This window comes from Dermacentor variabilis, chromosome 8 (assembly GCF_050947875.1).
Source record: "Dermacentor variabilis isolate Ectoservices chromosome 8, ASM5094787v1, whole genome shotgun sequence".
Classification (NCBI taxonomy): domain Eukaryota; kingdom Metazoa; phylum Arthropoda; class Arachnida; order Ixodida; family Ixodidae; genus Dermacentor; species Dermacentor variabilis.
The window spans coordinates 115,762,321-115,774,110 of record NC_134575.1 but is presented as its reverse complement, the minus strand read 5'-3'; the positions used below and the strand labels follow the sequence as shown (position 1 = coordinate 115,774,110).

The 11,790-nt window shown below is 47.1% G+C and overlaps 1 long non-coding RNA gene across 1 annotated transcript; it reads right to left on the bottom strand.

Moving 5' to 3' along the window:
* Positions 1-4,716: 4,716 nt before the first annotated feature.
* Positions 4,717-8,192, bottom strand: LOC142591239 (uncharacterized). Its single transcript, XR_012830410.1, has 3 exons — positions 8,047-8,192; positions 7,737-7,768; positions 4,717-4,784 (listed from the first exon to the last, which is right to left on the bottom strand). It is a non-coding gene; the product is annotated as an uncharacterized LOC142591239 (long non-coding RNA).
* Between the last annotated feature and the right edge of the window lie 3,598 nt (positions 8,193-11,790).

Below are 11,790 nucleotides of genomic sequence, written 5' to 3'. Positions count from 1 at the left end.
TTCAGGCGCTTTGAGAAGAAGCCCAGCGTCCTCCAGTCTGTGTCATCATGCCGCTGTAGTGTTGCCCCCCCCCCCCCACCTGCCGTGCTCGACGCGTTTAACATAAGGCAAGTTGGTGCTTCCGGCAACGGATAAATCAGCAACACTGCAGCCGCGAACCACAGTTCTGGCTTCCTGGAAGGAGTGTTCGTGCTACAAGGACCAGTGGATGATAGGCGGTTTTTTGGAGCCGCTACGCAGCAGGTCAGTACGCAGCTGAAGAACTTGCGCACAGCTCGATGGCATGAAGTGCCTGGAAATATTTATGAGCCCCAGAAACTCGAGGTTCTTTTCGAAGGAGGCTGAAGAGGGGAAATACTCCATTGCCTCTACCCGTGATTTCAGTCGTTTGATGCCTTGGGGTGAAATACGGTGGCCGAGAAAACCCAGGGTTTCAGCTCCGAAATTGCATTTTTGGGGCTTTAGGACCAGTTCGCGTTCGTCCAGTCTCTCAAATAGAAGGCGACGAGAATGTCGCCAAGTTAGACGAAAATGAACAGGAGTCCGCGCATAGCCTCGTCCATGATCCTTTGAAAAGCTCCCGGCTGTATACTCTAAACCGTAAGGCATATTGACAAGCCTATGTAGTCCAAATGTAGGACTGATTGCTATCTTCGGTGTGTCGCTGAGTTCGGCAGGAATTTGGGGGTACGCGCTGATCAGACCGATTTGCAGTATTTTTTAAAGCCAAAGCTTCACTACGCCAACCAGCGAGCCATTTCGGCTCGTCGCGCCGTGTGCCGTATGCCATATGCCGTGGTCGACGAACGACCTTGAGCCGCCGTTGTCTAGCAACGCCGCAGCGCGCTCCAACACCGCCGTCGACGCCGCTGCCGGCTAAGCTCGCTCCACCAGATAGGCTCCGCTGGGGTAGAGGTAGAGGAGGTGTCGCCTCCTCTCCTATATATGCGCTTCGCCTCAGTGTCATCATCATCAGCATGGTTACGCCCACTGCAGGGCGAAGGCCTCTCCCATATTTATCCAACAACCCCGGTCATGTACTTATTGTGGCCAAGTTGTCCCTGCAAACTTCTTATTCTCATCCGCCCACGTAACTTTCTGCCGCCCCCTGCTACGCTTCCCTTTCCTTGGAATATAGTCCGTAACCCTTAATGACCATCGGTTATCTTCCCTCCCCATTACATGTCCTGTCCATGCCTCCCCCCCCCCCCCCGCCGCCCCCCATTTCATTTTCTTGATTTCAACTAAGATGGCATCAACTCGCGTTTGTTCCCTCACCCAATCTGCTCTTTTCTTATCCCTTAACGATACGCCCATCATTCTTCTTTCCATAGCTCGTTGCGTCGTCCTCAATTTAAGTGGGACCCTTTTCGTAAGCCTCCAGGTTCTGTCCCGTACGTAAGTACTGGTGAGACACATCTGTTACACACTTTTCTTTTGAGGGATAAGGGCATCCTGCTGTTCATGATCTGAGAATTCCAGCCAAACGCAGCCCAGCCCATTCTTATTCTCCTGATTATTTCGGTCTCGTGATCCGGATCCGCGGTCACTACATGTCCTATGCAGATGTATTCCCTTACCACTTCCATTTCCTCGCTACCTATTGTAAACTGCTGCTCTCTTCCGAGGCTGTTACAGATTACTTTAGTTTTCTGCAGATTAATGCGCCTCAGTGTATTTAGTCGTTAGGGAGAGGGCGAAAGAGACGTAATAACGAAAGAACGAAGCGAGGAAGAGACAACGCGCTCTAGAGACGCCAGAAGAAAGCACCGCACGACTCGAAAATTTTCGTAACAACGATGCGGCTAGAAGAAGTCGTGCCACGTCCCGGAGTGACTCTTCAACTGCGGAAGAGACCGCTTTGAGTTCTTGAAAGCGTCGGAATGAGACGCTGCGTAGACGTTACCTAGTCATTACCTGAACAGTGTGTCTTGTCGTGTCTGTACAATAGAGCTAAACCAAACGCTTAACCACAAGCTAACACCACAAGCATAGACATGCAGCTGTTGCTTTCGCAATTCAACTAGAGTTAAGCAGGGCTAAACCACAGGCAATTTTTTGGTTCCTGTGAGACGAGTGCCAAAGTCATGTATGTGGGGAAGGGGATATTGATCCGGAGTAGTGACGGCATATAAAGCTCGGTAATCACCACGAGGCCGCCAGTCGCCACTGTCCTTTTTTGGATCCAGGTGGAGAGGTGAAGACCATTTGCAGGAGGAAGGACGAATAACGCCGAGCTGAAGCATGTGTTAGAACTCGTGGTGGGCGACTTCCGACCTCCGTCCAGCGTCCCTCTGTGCCGCGCGGCGACAGGTGGGCTGGTGGGGGTGATACGATACGTCCCCTTGTGTTTCAAGGGCAGCGCATCGTTTTGAGGCTTTGTGAGTTGCAGGTACTCAACAAGTATGTTGCTGTACTTTTCTGCTTGTCACAAGGTACGGATGCCTGATGAGGTGAGCTTGTACTGGAGTACAAGTACATCGAGGAATGTTGACGTTATCCTTGAGGCGCCGATCGAGAACACTCACATCTACGTTGAAATGGCTGAGGAAACAGCTCCCAGCATGGCAAAGCTGTGCAAGTGCCCTCTCTGCAAGCTCCGGAGTCGGATATTTAGCGTTATAGACCTGATCGCATAAGACGCTATGGCAGTGTTGTTCACTGCGTGGAGCATGGCTGTGGACTTACCACGTTGGAGAGTTGTGGCCGCGGCCGGGACCATAGACAGCTCGGCTCCGGTGTCGACGAGGAGGAGTCGTCCGGTGATACGGTCTACTACGAAAAATATACGACTTGCACGAGAGCCGATTTCGCATGCCTCCGTTGCCGACTGGGCGGTGCATTTCGCGTCCACAAACATGGTTGGGCGCAGTGACTTCCTTGTTCGTGAAAACGACGGTGGTACCAGCAAGGTTTGGGTACGGGCTAGTTGGTATTGCATGATATCAGTACCTCTGTCTATGTCTATGTATGCGCTGTAAGTGACGATTGATACGGTGTTACCAACACAGCTGCCTCGGCGACTCTCTAGGTGCGCTGCCAGACTGTGAGGGCAAATGGTTATGCCCAATTTGGCCTTTAAGTTGCCGCCCGTCGTCAGCTTCTCCAGTACACTGATAAAGTGGTCAGTTGTTTCATCCCGGCTCGAGAGCCGGTCTGCTGACTCCGAGACCCTCGCAGAGGGGATAGGTAGCTGTGCCACTGACTAACAGTTGCATATGTGCTCAGCGAGTGCATGTAGCCGATCTAGACTTGTCTCTTCGGAACATGCCAGTGCCATGTGTGCAGACTGTGGGAGGTGTTTCAAGGACAGCTCGCGCAAAATTAGAACCTAGCTGTATTTGGTGGAGTGCCCACTCAGGAACTGACAACCGATGCAGGAGTTGTGATAGTCGTTGGTCGCCAAGTTCCTCGGAGAGGAGCGGTTGGGGCCTGCATGTTGCGATGGCTCGCGACGCTGCAGGACCGTGCGTTTCGGGTATTCGTATCCTGTGGCTGAAGGCGTACCTGCTAGCAAGTAGTCTGTAACATCTGCGATATTGGAGGGCAGCAGGCGCCAACGAAGTGCAGGTGCTTTGCTGCCTGTGAAGTGATGCGCTCATTTGAAAATGGACCTCTGCTTGCATAAACCAAACTCAGCGATTCCTGGCGCAAAAGCAGAGAAGCTGAAGCTCCTCGGCGATGACAAGAGACGTAACCATGGCGTCGTTTCTGTTGGCAGGAGTAGGAACAGCGTCATCCATGGCTAGTGTTCGAAAAAAAAAAGCGGATATGTCTTGAGTCACCACTTGGTGGGAGCTCGGTTTGGCGGAGGCAAGGAATACAAATTTGATATCTTGAGAAATGAGAGTCGACTGCCTTTATTCAAAAGCAAAAGCAGGTTTGTTGAGCGGCTATGTAGGCGTCTCTGTAGGGGGACCTGCCTCGGTTCCAAGAAAGAGCTGGGGGTAAGGATCCCCAAGGTATTGGGTGCCGGCTTTCCGAGAAGCGGCAGCAATGAATGGACGCACGTTGGGTACATGTTTCTGTACAATCGAAGTGGCCGCATCGCTGACAAGGGAGATTTCACGCCTTTTTAGAGCTCCAGCTGGGCTACATTAATGACTATCTGATTATCACATTTCTCATTTGTGTTACCAAAACTAAACACTGTTCCATATCTGTTCTCCAGTTCACATTAAACACACTTAGTAAGTACATTTGAAAGACTTGGAAATGGGAACATTCAGCTTTTTCGGAGCCTCAATATGGCCCCTTCCTTGAAATTTGCACCTTTTGATTTAATATTACATGTACTTTTCCAATTAGTTTATACTGTGGCAATATCAGAAATGCAATTGCTAGTCTATGCTATTCGCTTCTTGAGAACATCTCAGTAAGCAGAGGCGGATAACATATATCATCCGGGCTTATGATAATCCCATCGCATGGCGGATGCTGCTATATAGGTGGTCTTATAGTTAATAGGAGCAAATGCAGGAGAAATTCTACACGGTAGTCACGTAAGAAATTATTGAAGCTTTGCAAAAAAAAAGAAAAAAAAGAAATAGCAGAGGAAAATTGGATGCGCTGCGCTGTGATTTCAGATTATCAAGATTTTTGTCTGCAAGTTACTGACAATGTGTACTGGCTCTCTGACCTAGAGCGATCACTAACATCTTCATTTAACATATCTCTATCTGCAAAAGTTATCAAGTAAAAAGCATGCATTCTCACCATAGCCGTCAAAATGCACAACGGCAGTGTAGTGATTATAACCCACATAGTAGGTGACGTTTATGAACCTGCAATGTAGAGGAGACAATCGCATTTGCCTAACACAAGAAACATCACTGTACAGTCAGATTCCTTAAACTAGACTTGTCTTCGTCGGAAAGCACTTACGCAAGCCAAGTACAATATATAACTTGTAAATAATAGGTTAATGAAGCTAAACTTCTGATGAAAAGGCGTATACATTGGTTAAGAAATTGTCTGAGTTTTGTTTTACATTGCTATATTGTCTTAAATGCGTCTACGCTCTTTAGCGCCCGCACTCGTGAAAGAGTGAGGGGCAGGACTTGCTCCGAGAACGTCGTCGGGTTACTCATTTTAATGTTGCCTCTCGTAAAAATCGCTCCTACAGAGGGTTATGCATCTATAGATCTCAGTGCGGCCAAATGAGGCCAGATAAAACCAACAGGGAATAATGCAAAAAAAATGCATGCGAAATTAGTTAGAAAATCAAATGTAGACAATAATAAGAGAAAAATGAATGTGTACGAAAAGATAACTTGCCCCTGGTGTGATCCAAACGCACAACCTCGGCGTTACGGGTAGGTTACGCTACAAATTCTGCTACGGTGACGGCTATCAATGCGGTCATTATCTTGGGTGTTTATGCCGACTAGATATAGCCTTGGGAGTGCTAGTCAGCACCACTAGGTGTCATGGCGGGCGAATGCGGAGCGTCCTTATTTGCCTGATGGCATCACACAAAACCGGAACGAAGGAGACATGTGGCTAATAGCCCTGATACGCCCAATAATAGCATCATGGCGGCCAGACTCAAAACCAACGCTATGAATGAACTGTTTCCATTCTTTTGTCCTTCCAGCCAATCAAATACAGAACTTTTGCATTACGCCTTATTCAGGTGGCCTTTAAGTGGCCCCTCACCCGGCCACATAGCAAATTTCGGTTATACACTGGAAGCTTTACGGCTTTACATTGTAGCTCTCTGCAGCAAGAATTATTCAAATTGGCTTATCAATAGCCGAGGTAGAAATATTTCGGTGCCACGAACCCATAATTTCAGGATTCGAGGGCCACTGCCTACAAACACTCTCTCTGTTTTCCCCGTCTAGCTTCCGCAAGCGAAATTCCTTCCCTGCCTTCCCCAATACCGGATCTCGAGGATCGCGTGACGCGTGCGTCACGGGCACCCCTTTATTTTTCGTCCTCGCTTTTGTTGCTGCGCGGTGCACTTCCGGTTACGGCGTTGCGCGCGAGCTGTTGCGTTTGTCTCGTTTCTCGCAGCACATGATTTTGCGCGCTGTCCAGGCCAACATCTGACTAGCGGTATAAGTCAGTGCTAGGCCAATACTGAGGCAGACACAAGCGTTTAGAGAGCATGATTGCGCGCGGGAACACGGTGGAGAATGGCCTAATTTCGTTGTCTGCGCGTGCGAATGCGCGACGTGGCAACAAGGGGAATTACTCTTACCTGTGATGCTTCTAATGAAGCAAAAGATTATACAAACAGCAGATGTTTGAATAACTTTTGAGGTCACGTGTCGCTACGAGCGACGTCACAGCATTGTGACGTACATGGGCGCAATTGTGTGATATCCGTCGACTCTCCGGCTGGGAGCGAGGCGGCCGCGAGGAGAAGGCCAAACGGCGTTCGGTGCGGAATTTCAGCTCTATTCTGCGGCGTGTAGTGATCTACTACTTAGCAGACACGTTCGTTAGCGCGCATTGTAGGCACGGAGCTTGTCACCTCAAAATATCGAGACCTCGTGAGGGGCTCTTCAAGGTAATAAAATGAAATGGATCATTCCGATTCGGTATCTCTCATAGCCTAGTACATTGTTCGCTACCCTAAGCCCCACAAATAAATTCGCTGTCCATAATCCCGTATACGCATGATGATTCCTTTCAATGCGATACTGCGCTTTGCTACGTCATTTTGAATTCTTCATTCGTAATCGCGTATGCGGCTACCGATTGTCACGCCGCATTCTTCGCCTTAACTGCAGCAGGCGTTATGCCTGAGCATTTAGGTTGTGTAAAGGTTTCTATGTTATGCAACTTTTTCGTGTTAGTACAAAGCAGCCTGTTAATAGGGAAGAAGCATTGGGGCAGTTCTTTTCACGGGATTCCCTTTCGTTCTCGTTCCAACAATCTCTTAAACTATCCAAAGATGATGAAGCCGGAAAGCGGGGAGTAGAGAGTGACAAAACTAGAAAAGGCAGGGACGTCAACCAAAGAATAGCTCCAGTGAGCTATTCCATGGGTCCGAAAGATTAGATAAAAGAAAAGGAGTGCAGAAGTAGCGGTAAACGGTAGAAGATTGCGTGCGCTGCGTGCGCTTTTACAGTCTGCCAAGGCGCCACAGGTATCCTGCTCAGTGTCAGATACAGTCACGTGCAACGTCACTCATTGCACAGTGCCACACCGTTACAATTTGCGGCGAAATGCGGTATCTTTGAACGAACCCAGTAGTGATTTTATAGCCACTCGCTCTGAAGCCCGCGTAGGCCAGAGTTCAATGATTTTGATCTTTGTAAGTCGGCGCTTGCCGAAGTCGTCGAGCGGGTAGGAGACCGCGGCTTTTTGTGGGTCGAAACTAGGGCGCTCGAAGATAAGGTGGGCCATCGTGTCGCTGTGCCCACGAGAGTCACAAAGTAGCCTGTGGGAAGTTACTGATGGTAAATGTACGGTGACTGCACGAAGAATTCTAAGGAGTACTTACCCTGCGTTCGCTAGTAATCCTCGTCCGTTGACGTTCTGCTTATAACGAACAAACAGCTATCGCAGCGCGCTTTTACCGCACGGTGCCTCTTTGGTCAGAAACACACGTTACTCTGCTGGCTCCTGTGTTATTGCGTGACGTTTATTTTAGGTGGTATTTAGCGTGACAAGTCCTTCTGCAGCTAGTCTTTGAAACCACTAACTATAGTGGTTATATAGTATATAAAGTTATACATAGTGGTTATATAGTATATAAAACAATAAGCAGTGAAAACACGTACCGTTGCTCCCAAGGTGATTGCACATCGACTATCTGCAAAGAATGCCAAAATACATGGCTTACGGAAAGGCTCAAAATCGGTGGTTCCAATGACACGACTGCCTTCGTGCTTTTACATAATGTGTTTTTTCAGTCATGAATGTATTTTTTCGCTCCCTGAAACGTGAGCTATTTCTCTTAGTGGAAGGTGCAATATTTTTGCTGCCAATATTTTAAAAAGCGCTTAATAACATTGATTGTGACAGCAATTGAATTTTACGACGCTTACTGAATGGTTGAGTTTTTAAAAAAATTTTATAATTTCTACTTACCGCCCCTAAACCTTGATATGCTAACAGGTGTGTGTAGCCAGGAAAGACGTATTTTTGTTTTGTTGAGGTCCAGCATCTTGTGTCATCACCGTGATACGGTGGCCACTCTGTGCGATAAGCAGCGATCAGCATCTCGGTTCCATTGTACAGCTGCGTTGAGATGAGGCACATTTTTCAAGTAGACTCCGAAACCATAACGATCTTAAGAGTTTGGAGGGGTACGTTAAAAATGAATTCTAATTTTGCTTACTCTTACGACTCACAGAAAAAGACACCGGTGATTCTTTTTTCAGCCTGAATTACTGCATGTTTTAGTGCAGTATACTTGGTGGTCATTTTATTAGCTTCGTTAACATCAAATAATAGTCGAATACGTGTTTTTAGGTTGCAGGTATATTACAGAGTTTCAGCTTACCTGTAAAAGCTTTTTTGTTTATTTATTCAAAAGTGCGGGAGGAGAGTTACAGAACTGTCATGCGTACCTACTATGAGTGACTAACAATGCATGAATAAGCGCTTTATATAAATCCTAGCAATGGAAAGAAAGGAAACAAGGCAGCAAGCCATTCCGAATAATTAATAAACGTACGAGTTCTTGCGAAGCACCGGGTTACTGCAGAGCTATGGGACACCAGCAACACTGGTAGCGAGTTTTGGTGTCGGCGAATACCAACCAGCAAGCACGTAAAGCCAATGCTACAGTGACCTATCATATGCTGCCCTTAACTGCATTGGTATCTAAATATTCCCCAACGTGCCATCATTTTATGCTCTTCCTTCGGCGAGAACGCTCACATGACGCAAAAAAAATTTTCGGATGCAGTGCAGTTGGACAAAGCGCCACATTTTCCTACAACCTTTCCTACTGCCGTCCACTGCTCCGGTAATCCGGGGTTCTATAAACGGTAGGATGCTTACGGACAACCTGAAACGCTCTACTATCGCCTTATGCACGTGATAAGCTTTCGCTGCAATGATACGACGGAGAGTTCTGTTTTCTGTAGTTCTCCTTCATAATTACTTTAAAGGTGTCATCAAAGCCAATGACGGGACGCCATTTATATTTTCTATTTTCCTTCGTTAGTGCGATTACTTGATGTAATGCTTCCAAGTTTCTGATTTACCAGTGGCGCGTGGCGGTAGTTCTGTTATTTCAGACAAGCTGAAAAACGCAAAAGAAAAATACGACGGTCGCGCAATAAGTAAAGCCCCACAGTTCGGTGCGGTAGAGCAGTGGTTCATCTGTATCGTGCAATGTTCGTTTCTACGCTTAAGTGGCATTTCCAGTATGCGGACAAAGCACTGATTTGCATGCGTTGTTATGTTTTCTGCAGGAAAATTTCCACATGCAAATGCTGCTGCTCAGAAATCTGCTATGAGTAACTGCTTAAGATGAAAAAAAAATTAGGAAATAAACAATTGATGATAATTCAAAGGGAAGCTCTTGCTTTTTTGAAGCGACATCAGGATGCCTTAGAACACGCACTTATGAAGCGATATATAAGAACGAAGAATATGTGGTTGCACCGGCAAAGCTAGGGAAACGATGGAGCGTGTTTTATTAGCACGTGAAGTTATCTTCCCAGTGGCCGATTTAGGCACCTCTGGCCTCCTTGAAGTCTTACGGTACAGTGAGAGCAGGGGAAAGCAAATATGACCGCACTAGACATTAGTGAAAGGCGATTGGAAGATTGGTGGATGTAGGGGAACGACAAACAACAGAGACGTACAAAAACAAAGTTCATAATTGACGTTCAGAAAGTTTCGTTGCTGGAATTTTATCGTGAGTTTCTTTTTTATATTTAGCGTAGGTAGGAAATCAAGCAATAACAAAAGCTTAGTGGTGCAACCAACCAACCGTTTCAAAAGGGACGCTTATAGCATCCATCCATCCATGTTCAACGTACAACGAGCTGATACTTCTGTGCTGTTACGATCCGCTTCTTTGTTCGTATGTTTTTGTGTTTGCTGTGTTGAAATGTGACGTAGTTAGCATGCACAAAAGTGCCACAAGAGAGCTCCTGTCTTGCTGCCAACTTACCGTATGCGGGGCGCGCCAGGCAAATGTGGGCCAACGATTTTCATGCCGTAGAAGCCGTTCCCTTTGTGTCTGGTTGTGGGAACTTTGGTGAACGTCGCAAAGAAATAATGCGCATTATTAATGTGCCTCCCGTCGTCCGCTATGCAGCAGCACCGATGTTGGAAGTAATATCGTCGACGCAGTACTGCCAACATGGAGAGATCCTTTCGACCGCGTTATATCAGTGGGAAGCTACGTAATCGCTCTTGCTACCTGCGCGCGGGTTGTGCGTGTTTCTCGTGTGTGCATAAAGTGCGCGAACGTAGTAAAGAGACCTCCCACGACAACAGTGTAACCTGTGCTGATGCTTGCTAAGTGGTGGTTGTCAGAATTTAGTTCCAGAAGTTTACTGCCTCAATGCGAACTTAAAAGTCTTGTTAGGCGTTTTCGTCCGATCAAAAATATTACGTTCGGAAATAGTCGTGTTTGTCATGCGCTCCTGGGCGTGAGCTCCAGATATTTTGCTGAAGTTGCATAATAACGATTCATCTTCTTCTTCACGGATTCTTACTGCAAAGACATTTGCTCGCATATAAATTCTTCGACGTCGTAAATAATTTCTGTTTACCAGGTCTTCGGTTTACGAACACCTTTAGGGAAAGAAATGTAAGCAATAAGAGCTGGCTAATAGTACAGTTTACTTTTTAGGAGAAGGCGTGTTGACATAACTGATACGTAACTAAATATGAGACGAGAAAGTTGTTTAAACTGTCATGGAAAAAAATGAATTGCTATGTAAACAAACATTTATTTGTAATGGGTTACTGCTCCGTGTCTGTTAAAAATTTAACTGCGACGAAGGGATCCCTGTGTTGCCGCCCTTCACTAGTAGAAACATTGTTTTCGTGACTATTTTTAGATGCTCCTTGCATGTGTTCACAATGTGACAGCTTTAAGGTGCCCCTGCTATAAATTACCTCTGAGCTTGCCCAAGGCATTTTGTAGTGGCGAGGCCGTGACCCGTAAAAGCGTACACATAACGGACGAGCAAGCGGTAATGCAGGGACACCTTGGATGGCTGCCATAACGTAATCTGCAGTATGGAAGGTTGCGTCAGGTATTTATGAAGTGTAGGTGTTCCAAAAAGTAGGACCTTGGTATAATTCGCGGATAAGTTGTTCAACTTATTCCTCAACACAGCTTACTAAATAGGCTTACTATTTATACAAATTGCTGCCTATTTGTGTCTCCTCAACGAGACAACTTCCCGCCGCCCTCGCATTTCGATAGTGAACGTTTTCCGCCCACGACGGAGAACCTTGAATGGCCCATCGTACGGTGCTTGTAGTGGTCGTCGTACAGCGTCCTTCCGCAGAAACACGTGACTGCATGAATCAAGCTCGTTGCTCACCTCCTCTCTGTGGGCTGTCGCGGAGGTGTAGCTCGAAGCTTCTTCATGATGTCACGGAGGCGAGATGCGTAGTCGCTGGCCGAAATGCGAGCTTGCTGTTGGCCAGATGCAAAGAAATCACCGGGCACACGTAGCGTAGTGCCGTAGACAAGTTCCGCAGCACTGCAGCCGATATCTGCCTTGCACGCTGTGCGTATGCCCAAGAGCACGATAGGCAATGCTTCCACTCAAGAGTCATGTTCACTTGCCATAAGTGCTGCTTTCAGCTGCTGGTGAAACCTCTCGACCATTCCATTGCTAATTGGGTGGTAGG